Raw genomic sequence first — 11,237 nt, forward strand, 5'->3', positions numbered from 1 at the left:
TTCAAAATAGTATTTTAAAGGTTCCCCTAGAAACAACGACTTTTTGTAACCAACGGGCCTCTTTAACCCCAGGCAGCTTAAGGACGGTGCCTACAAGTGTTAATGCGCATACGTTCTGCGCCTCTCAAGATACCTGGATTTCCTATCGGTGATGCTTACTAATACAGGGATAGTTTTGCGCGGTTTAAAGCTATCCGGAGAAAGTAGATCTTAGTAAGTACTCTTGGTATCCAAAAAGAACATTTGGGGTAACCATGCATTTTTGAGAGATAATTAAGCTTCAATTTGAGAAAGAACGCCATACTTTGCTTTGTATGTTAAAGATTTTTACAAATATTATTCATGAATTATGTTTGAAAAATGCGTGGTTACCCCCAATTTTCTTTTTTAATTTCAATAACACTTGTTAAGATCTACATTTCCTGCATAATCACACACCGGGGCAAAAATATCTTTTATTAGTAGGCACCGTCTTTGAAATCCCCGGCAGCAATGCTCGGCTACATAGCAGCGTAACGCACAATTTATATGGTTTATGGGAAAACAATTTGCAAGTTCTATCCTAAAGAGAAGATAAGAAATTCCTTTCCAGAAAAGTGCCTATTCACAAACTACCCCCGATCTTTGTCTTATAAGTCTAATTGATCCGAAGGAACCGTTATTTGCCAGTGAGCTATATGTTTTGATTTTGACACCTTCGATGGTTCCCGAGAGGAATCAACGGGAAATACTAACGACCTCGGGACCACTAAGCATATCACCTCTCTTAAGTCGTGCCAAACTTAAACCATTTTTCGCAAATGCATCTTAACCACCAAATTGTTGCATATCGAAGTGTTCCTGGAGGAAAAACTTGTTTCCTTACTTTGGCAAATTTCCAGGCAGTCACATTCTGTTTCTAAGGTCAAGTGTGCATTGCCACCATATGAACTTCACTTTACGAACCTTCCTTTAGGATTATGAAATCCAAAACAAGTCATATAGACGTAAATGTTAACATAAATCTCGTTGTTGTTGTTCATTAAAAGAAAAGACTAGATTAAAATTCATGTCCGTTAAGCTCACAGCCTTGTTCTACCAATATATCACTACACTAGTTTGATTTTGGGTAAGTGATAAAACCGTCACGGTGGTAAAGTGAAATAAATTTTTCGGTGGAGTTTCTTCAACAAGCGTGCAGAGTACTAGGCGAGAATGACTGCGGTCCTCAGAAAAAATCCCGAGAGTTGCATATCGAAAAGACAAGTATCAAAAAGATTTTCTTGTCACAGTCAAAAAAGTCATTTAATTTGAGTACACGGGGAAGGCATAGGTCTTTTTTCTGCTCTTTCGATTTTTTCTTTTTTTTTTTTTTTGATATATTACTGAATCTGAAACAACACCGTACAACGCAAGCGAAACCAAGGATATTTTTCTGACGTAATCAAAGTCATAGTTGAAGTACCTGATCAGTTACCCATATATCGCCTCCTTTTAGGGTTGACTTCTTTCGAGTAGTTATACACTTGTGAATGTCTTAAAATACCTTCACAAGTCGGTGGTGCATGCACTTTAATTACTTCGATAGATGCTCGGGGAATATCCGAGTGCTCCATTGCAAGAGTAAAACCTTCGAACTTCCGATTATTACGTGTAATTCGGATGCTTTACCACTGAGTTGTTGGAGTTTAGTAGGAGCTATGCCATTTATTGACCTTTTCACCCCCGTGGCGACCCCCACTGAGGAGTAAAATCGTCTGGGGTCGAACAGAGTTAAATCATCTACAAGTTTTACTCTGCGGTGCAGGGATGGCGCAGTGGTGAGATCACTCGCCTCCCACTAATGTGACCTGGGTTCGATTCCTTGACTGGGCGTCAAATGTAGGTGTCTATGAGAGAAAATTGCTTTAAATTGTCAAGATGAGAGTGAGGATCACTTCACCCCTTCGTCTATAACCCGCGCTTCAGATTCATTTTGTTTGTTTCATGCAATATCACCTTAATTTCCAAATTGTGACTTGCAGACTCGTACCAGTGACATGTTGGTCTCCCTTTGAACACAGAAGAGGCTGAGACTAGATAGAGTCACATGCAAGAGCCACCCACTAGTACTGATTGGAGTTGAAGTGTTGACTATTTACAAACATTTCTTTAAGAAATTGCATTACCTGTCTGCAACTGTTATCTTAAAAGGAAATGATTAACCACTTAAAACTGAAATTACTACTTTCGTTAGACAGTAAGAAAATTTAAAAGAATGAAACTTGAGTTAAACCAATATAGTTGAAGGTAGTTACCAGGTGGAATGCAAAACGTTCTGGCATCCAAGAAGTAAAGCTTCAAATGTTTCAGTACAAGATTTTACAGAACATATTACCCACTCAAGCGAGCTTATACCGAGATGGCATAAAAAACAGTGATCGCTCCACCCTTTGCAAAAGCGAGAAGCAAATATTAGACCACCTCTTAGTCTCTCATAGCCTTAGTCTTGATGGTATGAAAAAACACGAGAACAGATCTTGTTAAATTCAAGTAAACTCTTATACGGATGTCACGTTAGGGCGGCTGATGGGCAGACACTAAATCACTGTATTCTTGCTTCAAAATATTATATTTTTTGTGCTGGTGCATGGGCCGGAGGATGAGCTTTGTTTCCGGACTTTCCTTTTGCGGCTGCATGAAAGACTCATCATTCTAAAAGAGATCGCTCCTGCTAAAAAATTCCCTAAGAATGTTTTTCCGGGAGTGGACTTTCCAAGGACTTTCTTTCTCTGTTCTCTGTTCTCTTTCTCTTTCTCTTTCTCTTCTGGTAGCATTGTAACACGCAATAACACTCAGAGATAAGATGTAATCTGCAGATCGTAATCTTGCGTCTGTAAACAGCATTTTTTACAATGACTGCAAAATTCTCGCGAGATCATTGGCTAATTTTTTATGGTCAATAAGCGGACAGACACATAAATTTATAATTTATGCGTTTCGAAGAATTTAATTTATGCAAGATTTTGTAAAACGTCGATCTGTCACTTTTTAATCAATAGAAAGTCTCTTTTTTTTTCATTAGCCAATAAGGGAGCGAGGCAACTTATGAATTTGGGTGCGTCAGATTGAATAAAATTGAATTTTCTTGCATTTTTGTCTCGCGTTCTTCTCGTGCTTTGACCTTATTTTAACCCCTCTGTCTTTTTGTTACTGTAAAAAACAAATTGATGTCAGTTTTTCATGCGTCTGTCCTGTTATTGACAATAAATTTCGTCAAATTTGTTAAATGGGTACTTCATGTTATTCTTGTCATTGTTGTATATTTGTGTCAATTAAACAATTTTTTTAAAAAAGTAGTGGGAACACCAAAATGAGTAAGCAGTATGAATATCAAATAGGAGATAACGAGAATTATTTTGCAATAAAATGCAAGGCTAGTTCCCCAGTGCTTGATGGTAAAGGCAATCAAAATGGCCTGAAAGCTTTAACAACTACTTGTGTTTTTGGATTTTATTCCAAGGTAGGTTTCTCATTAGATATTTCATTTTGGCTAACAAACGCATATACCAAAAGAATTGCAGGAAAGCGACCTCGGTTTGCTCTCATTAAGAATGACCTATGACAATGGACATATTACAACCATGATCGCCATTACAATCTTCACCAACCACAATGATGACCGTAATCTCTCGGTTAGGACGATGACCCTTGCCACCAGGACCACTCCGACAATTCGCGGGACCACCTGCTCTTTGATTGGATACCTCATGTTAGCAAAAAAAGTAAATCAAAGATTAGTTAGCAATCTTAATTTAATTTCTTCAGGCAAAGAATCCTCTAATAAGTTCTTGGCGTCAAAGATTTGGGAATCAATACCTTCTTTATTTTAGAATATGCTTCGAAATAGTTCTTGGAGAGAATACAATTATTTGTTGTTGAGTAACCAGATTTAATTTTAATACATCTAATTCATAGACAGAGAGAGAGACTTTCATAACTTAATCTTAGGTCTTCCGTTTTAATAAACTTCAATATCAAATGTTATTTAAACTTTTAGCCCACGACTTAGAAGCATACAACTTCATTGTATTTGTGCAACGCCGCTTTAACAGACCGAAATATTTTTAGATTGGTTTTCTTGCAAAACCAGACCTTTCCAGCTAATCATAAGTCTTGCAGGAAAAATCATTACCCATCGGATTGAGAATCTTATTTAAGAACCAAAGTTTTATTTGAGAACTTGTCTAAAGAAAGCTTAATTTGTGAAAATGGCGTTACATGTATAGACCTACATGTTACATGTATAGACCTGTTTATGGGTACTTGCACTCGATGGTGTTAAACCTGAAAAACATCCATGCTACTTTGGATACAGTACACCAGCAATCAATTTCTTTGAGGATAACATTTTTTTTTCTTTCTCTAAATGATCTTTTCTATAGAAGATACATTGAGGATAGTAGATAGACCAGTACGAAAAAGGTAAAGGAAAAATGACATACTCGCCCTTATATGGACAAATTGAGCAATTGTCTCTTGTGGACACCTGAAAAGTTCAGGTTACTTCAACAGGATTGGAATCCATAACCTGTGATTTGATTAAGTGTGAATAAAGACATTAAATTGAATGGAGATATGAAATAAACCTGAAAAAGGTAATTCATTTTCATCACCAAAGAATCATCCATCAAGCACGATAGAATTAATCTAAACCAGTCTACAACTTTCCTTTACGGATGGTGTTATTTGCGGGCCGCAGATTGCAGGTTGCAATATGGGAGGTGGCGTGGTCCCGTGATTAGGGCGTTGGTTTTAGCATGCGGTTGCCCTGGGGTTCAAATTCTGTTCTAGCCTCTAGTTTAGATTTGTTTCCAGTTGTTCCGGATTTAACTCTACCACGCGTTGTATCTGGTTGCCTCCTGCCACTTGGGGGTCTTAATCATGTTTCTTTCTAGTATTAAAAGTGGGGTGCCTGTGAACTAACTTGATAGCAAACTGCACTTTCACTATAAATATAACAAATTGATGTCAGGTTTTCATGCGTCTGTCCTGTTATTGATCATGAATTTCGTCATAACATTGTCAAAGTAGCTGTGAATCCACGAGGCGATAGCCGACTTTTTTATACCGTTATGCTCTTCGTTTGCTTACCTTTGTAAGTCCCAAGAGAAACTGGAAACCATCTTGGAGGCCAAGTAAAGAGTATTATAGCATTTTTAAAATGAATTGAAAGTATCTCCTCTCAAGGGTACTTCCGGAAAATTTTCGTAAACTTCCGTCAATAATGTAAAATTTTTTATTTTTTTTTTGCAAACATGAAGAAATTCTCCTTTCTCTCAAATCCGCTGGCCAGAATGGACACTCCTTGCTTGCAAGGACGTTTGCATAGAAAACTACGATTTTGAGATGATTGGAGCTGTTTGTACATTTCAAGTGAGAGATCAGTCTCTTGGAAGTGGCTCGTTAAAACTTTCTGGGCCTGTCTCCTTTTCGGAAATGATGATGGTGGCCCTTTCCTAAGGCTACCTAGGATATGACCGTCAGCCGGTGAAAGTTTTCAAATGATCACTAAATGACGGGCATGATTTACAAACAGTATTTCAGTCTAAGCTCCCGTTTTAAAACGGTTAGTTTTGTATTCCAAATAGTTTTAGAAGCGAACAGTGAGGAAAAATAGAACATACGTGCGTACACCGGACATATCTCTCGCAACTGTTTATTTCATCCTCTTACATCATCTTACATCACGTGACCATAACCAACCAAAATACGAACAGTTAGCTTTCCATTATTGCGACAAGTACTCAAATCAGTCACCTAACCCTAAAGAAAAGTTTTTAGGCCTAAGGTTTGCTATTCGTGTAACAATCACGGTAAGTCTATCGCTTTACCTTTCTTTTAAGTGCCAGCCGTTTTCCAGTTATAATTAAATTTCAACCTGCAACCTGCACGACATACCTGCCAAAACAAAACAAACCAAAACATTGATGAAATGTCACGTGCGCGGGCTTTAAACCCAATAAACCCCTCCTTATTACAATGGACCTCTTTAGCTTGTACGTTTTGTTTTCCCATTTCAGACCACGTAATGTTCCCAAGGGAATTTTCGAATTTTTTGAAAGAAACTGTAATTTACAAGCTGAAGAGGTCCATTCTTTATATAAAGAATAGTAATGATGCCCGATTTGTTTTTCTTGTATGCTAAAATCATCCTCTTACATTTTGAACCTTTTTTTGGACTCCAGAGGGACACGCTTTTTATGGAATGTTTTTTAAGTTGTTCAAAAAACTTGCAGCACATGTTTTATCTGGTCTAAAAACACTCTATTGTCCCTTGTGTTTTTAAGCCCGATAAAATAATGTCACTTTTCCTACGCGGTTACGGTTCCTGTATACAGCTATACATAAAAGGTCGTATTTAACATTACATAAAATTCACCTTGTTAGTTTTGATAAAGATGGCTGACAGTCATCAAAACTGTCAATATTAAGGCTTATTGGCTATGTTAAATTGCCTATCACCTCAACACAGTTTTTCACTTTCTTAATTTTTATCTTCGAAATCATCCCATATAAATTGTGTTGCTTTTAGGACCTTTGGTTTGAAAATTCAGTTTTTTATTTGCTTTGAAAAACCGTAAAGTGGTTATACTTTGATCCATAACCGAGCAATAAAGGGGAATGGGTTTAATGTGTTTTTCTGGTTCTTTGAAAAATAGCAATGCAAATTAATTAGTGACGTCATCCCGGTATCGAACCCATTTCCCTTCATTGCTCGGTTATTAATCAAATTATGACCACTTTTTTCGTCTTTCAAAGCAATTAAAAAGTGCATTTTCAATCAAAAGGTTCTAAAAACAACACAAGGTGTTTGGGAGGATTTCGGAGAGTAAGGAAAGTGGAAAACTGAATTGAGGTGATAGGCACTTTAAAGGAACAAAATACTTTTGTGAATAATTTACAGTATATTACCATTCATTAATTAGTTTATTTCTTACTACAATTTTGTACACTGTATTTAGATTTTACAAAAACGAACTCCGTGACGCTAATTTTTCATTGCACAAAAGTGATAGCAGGCCAAGATGAAACCCTCTGCAAAGTCTAAAAAAACTCTGTGGAGCAGATTCAGAGCTACCTTAAATATTTCATTATTTAAGGTAGCTCTAAATCCGCTCAACAGAATTGTTTTTAATTTTGCAAAACGATTCATTCAGGCATGCTGATTACATTTCAGAAATAAAAAGTTCGTTTTTGAGAAATGAGCAGCTAAAGCCAAAATGTGGGGTGTTTTTACAGGGCTTTCCCGTTGCCACGGTAACGTTTTACGTCACAAAAATGGCCGAATCTTTTTCAGAAGTAATTGGTGTTTGATATGGTACCATAACATCTCTGTTAAGAGATAAAGTGATGAAATGGTATATGAAATGAATCATATATGAACTGCGGATATGAAATCATGTGAAGCTATGACCTTCGCAGTTATGAGAGCAATTTTTGCTTCATAGCTCAGTTGGTTAGAGCGTCGCACTGGAATCGCGAGGTCACCGGTTCAAACCCCGTTGAAGTCCTAAATTTTTCAGGCTTCTCTACGCAATTGCAAAAATTGCTCTCATAACTGCGAAGATCATAACTTCACTTGAAAAGATAAAGTGTTGTACTGTCAATCCTAATGAGAACGTTTCTTTCAATTGGTGAAACTGGTTTGAGCCACCTTAGGTCGTGGATGGAAAAAGAATGAAATAAAAACAACTATAGGATTAAATTGCTTGAAATCCTTCAATTAAATGCGCATACTAACTCTAGGAAATTGCACTCATTCAAAAATCTTTTCTGGTCTTCCACTAACACAAATGATTCTAGACAGTCTTAAAAATATCTTTGAAAAGTCAGGGGGAGGTTCTACATTGAAAGTCAATACTGCCCTGTGAAGAAAGGTCTGGGCAACGACTTTTTCCTTTTTAATCGTGGGGGACACGTAGAAATAAGTAATACAGCTGTATATTGGTTAAATGGGTTGTTGAAACTCGTTTTTTGCTCGGTCTTAATTGGTACCATCTTCTACTTGTCTGTGAGTGCCACAGCCAGCAAACTCGAACCCTTAACAGAAGGGTTGCCATTGGAATACAGTATAGATCATCGTTTTTGTTTTGTTTTTCGGATACTTTAATTTGTTCGACTACTGGTGACTTGGATCCGTGACTTGCGAAGATTAGAACACCAGGTCTCTGTGTGTCATGATAATTATTGTAATGAACAAGTAATTTTTTTCGTCCAAAGGACCAATGTGGATTAGAACCGATTAGAAAAACATGCCAAAAATAATAATGTATTGACCGAATGCAAAAATGGCCGCCAACAAATTATTCCTTTGTCCTTGTGTTAATTAGCCTAACTAGCCTCGTTCACACTCGTAAAATTGAAAGAATTTGGGCTGTAAAACGAGGCTAGTTAGGCTTATAAACACAAAGACAAAAGAACAATTTGTTGACGGCTATTTTTGCATTCGGTCAATGGCAGGCCATGAATTTCAGTATTATTATTAACAGAGATGTGTTAATTCAGTTGAAAACGGACCGCAATGTTTGCGCTATACCTTGTGATTTCCATCATATGAGAACGGAACAATCGAATTAAGATCGGTTTTTGGATCTTCGCTCGAGAACTGAGAAAAGTCATCGCCATACCTGCTCCGTTCATTCTTATCAGTAAACTAATGCCAAAATCTCTGACCTGAGAAATCCATTCCCACGACATCAGATCATGATTCCTTACAACAAAAACACTTTTGGAATTAGCAGTCGACCAAATATAGTCAATCAACTTCCTCAGTTTCGACAGTCCAGTAAAATCTGGTAATCCCAATTCCTATCAGATGAAAAAAGCTATTAATGGATAATTAGTGTATTATTTTTGTTTACCGTTGAAAGTTACATTTGTTGTTAATATACTAATACCGTGACTTTTTTGCCATTCTTGCAATTAAATTGGCCAAGAAGTTTATAAGCCAAATCTGGAATAACCGTATGGGAAAAATACAGTTAGTATTTTAGGTACCAGCATAAACAAATGGCCGAATTGAACGTAAAACCGTTCTTGATAGTCCTATAACAACTTGGGTTCTGAACAAGGTAGTTCCCGAAGCTGTGAAAGTGGAAGTATCCCATCCCACTTGCTAGTTCTTCTCTGTCGGCTGTTAAACAAACCGAAGCATGTCAAGTCTCACATCCTTTTACGAGCAGAAATCTTGTCTTCACGATAATGTGACTGCGCTCGTCGACCTCCAAGACTACAAGATCATCAGCCATTCCCTGGGGAAAGTGGGGGGACCCCGGGCTAATTACATTCGTTATAGGGTCTTGTAGGGAGATTTGAACGAGAATCTTACCTGGGGGTTGGGAAAAATCAGGGAGATTTTGTTCTCTAACACCTCGCACCAGGGTAACATCGAAGTACTTAGTAAAGAGAAACTCTGAGTTATTTCAAGTTGTTTGCATGCATGGAATTGCAGCCGCCGAACACAAGAATGCGGGCTCATCCAACTCCTTGTGGTTTGTTTCGGCAACATGGCCAATCTCGACCCCCAGAGCTGCTCTTGACTGAGGAAGAGAAGAACTCTGGGGAACCCTGAAACAAAGTGTAGTAAAGTGTCTTCCAATTAATCTTCGTGTACAGATGCACAGCTGATGCCACTCGTAGGATTAAGAAAATAAAGTTTTGCAAAAATTTTAGCCGAATGCGTGCGGCAATTAAGAAAACAAATAAAGAAGCCTCGCCTGTGATGTGTTTCGAGAAATAGGGAATACACTCGCGGACTACATCTGAAGTTTCCCCTACATTTCTTTCGTGCTCTATCCGCTTCCTGCGTGCTTTACAACATAACAGGTCACACGCGAGGCCTCTTCATTTGTTAATTATGATAGTCTTATACCTCTCTAGGAGGGGCAATTTCTTGACTTTGCTTGCTCTGGGGCCCCATCTATCAGAGGGAAATTGAAATATTTGGCTGAGCCCTTTGCAAAGTCCCCTCCCTTGACTGGGGCCCCTCTGCCCTCTAGATTATGGCCGTTGATAGGTGCATTTGCGTCAAACTTTAGCATCAAATTGTATTCTAAATCGTTTCTTAATGTTGTAAATTTGTTTTTCAAAAGCAAGGGAAATTTCAGCCTCATGCCATGATCATTCGCACTCGATGGTGTCAAACGCTGAGACTCGTCTGTAAAAAGTCATGACTTTGTACACCGTCCGTACAATCAGGGGCACCCAACGTCAATTTTCGGAAAATATCTGTTCGGAAGACGATTTGAGATCTAGAATTTTCGGAACATCTGTTGTAAAATTTCTTGCTTGCTTGCCTGTCCTAGGATTTTCAAACATCTGAAAAAATGGTATAATTGCCCATTTTTAACGGATTTTACCCTAAAAAGGTCACCTAGAATTTTCGAGAGCGTTTTTCCAGGCTGAAATTTTCGAAAAGGTTAATTTTGATGCCTAGAATTTTCAGATCACTAAACTTTCAGCTAGGAGATCCGAACAGAAAAAAAAAAATAGGGGATAAAAATATGCCTATATCTACCGTTTAAATACTAAAATACGTTTAACAATGCTATGTTTAAGTGGTTTTGAACTATATTCCCGTTGGGTGCCCCTGGTACAATAGCAACAGCGATCAGTTTCTTTGAGGATAACGTATTTTTCCCTAGCTCGATATCTGCTTCTTTCTAAATGAGATATTTGTTACTGTAAATACTGAGAATAGCGTGAATAAAGAAATGAAATTGCATCGAGATAAATGCAAATCCGAAACACAAGACGACTCAGTGATCAAAGCAAAATAGTATTACTCTCTTGCGTCCCCTCACCAGTCTACGTCTTTCCTCATGGACAGAGTTGCAAACATGACGTCCTCTCCGTTCTCTCAAGTCCGCTGGTCAGAATGGCATGACCATTGCGAAGAGAAGGAGTGAACTGAGGGTCCGAGCTGTTGTGAGCGAAAGCTATCTAACAGAAGGTAAGAAAGTTTGTTACTGCATTTTAAGTGAGAGATCGGTCTCTTCGAAGGTGTTGTATTGTTAAATCTTTGTTTGCCTGCTTCTTCCTTCTCGGAAATGATCATGGCCGTGTCTAGATATCTGGCAGCCGGACATATTGATCGGGTGCAACTCTTTTAGAACGTGTAATAATCGAGTATCAATTTACTGTGTTCTTTTCTTGCGTTGTGTTCGTTCGGGCGTAACTCCTTCGAGTAATAATTGAGTTTTACTGTGGTCTTGTGT

This window comes from Montipora capricornis, chromosome 3, assembly GCF_036669925.1.
Source record: "Montipora capricornis isolate CH-2021 chromosome 3, ASM3666992v2, whole genome shotgun sequence".
Lineage (NCBI taxonomy): Eukaryota > Metazoa > Cnidaria > Anthozoa > Scleractinia > Acroporidae > Montipora > Montipora capricornis.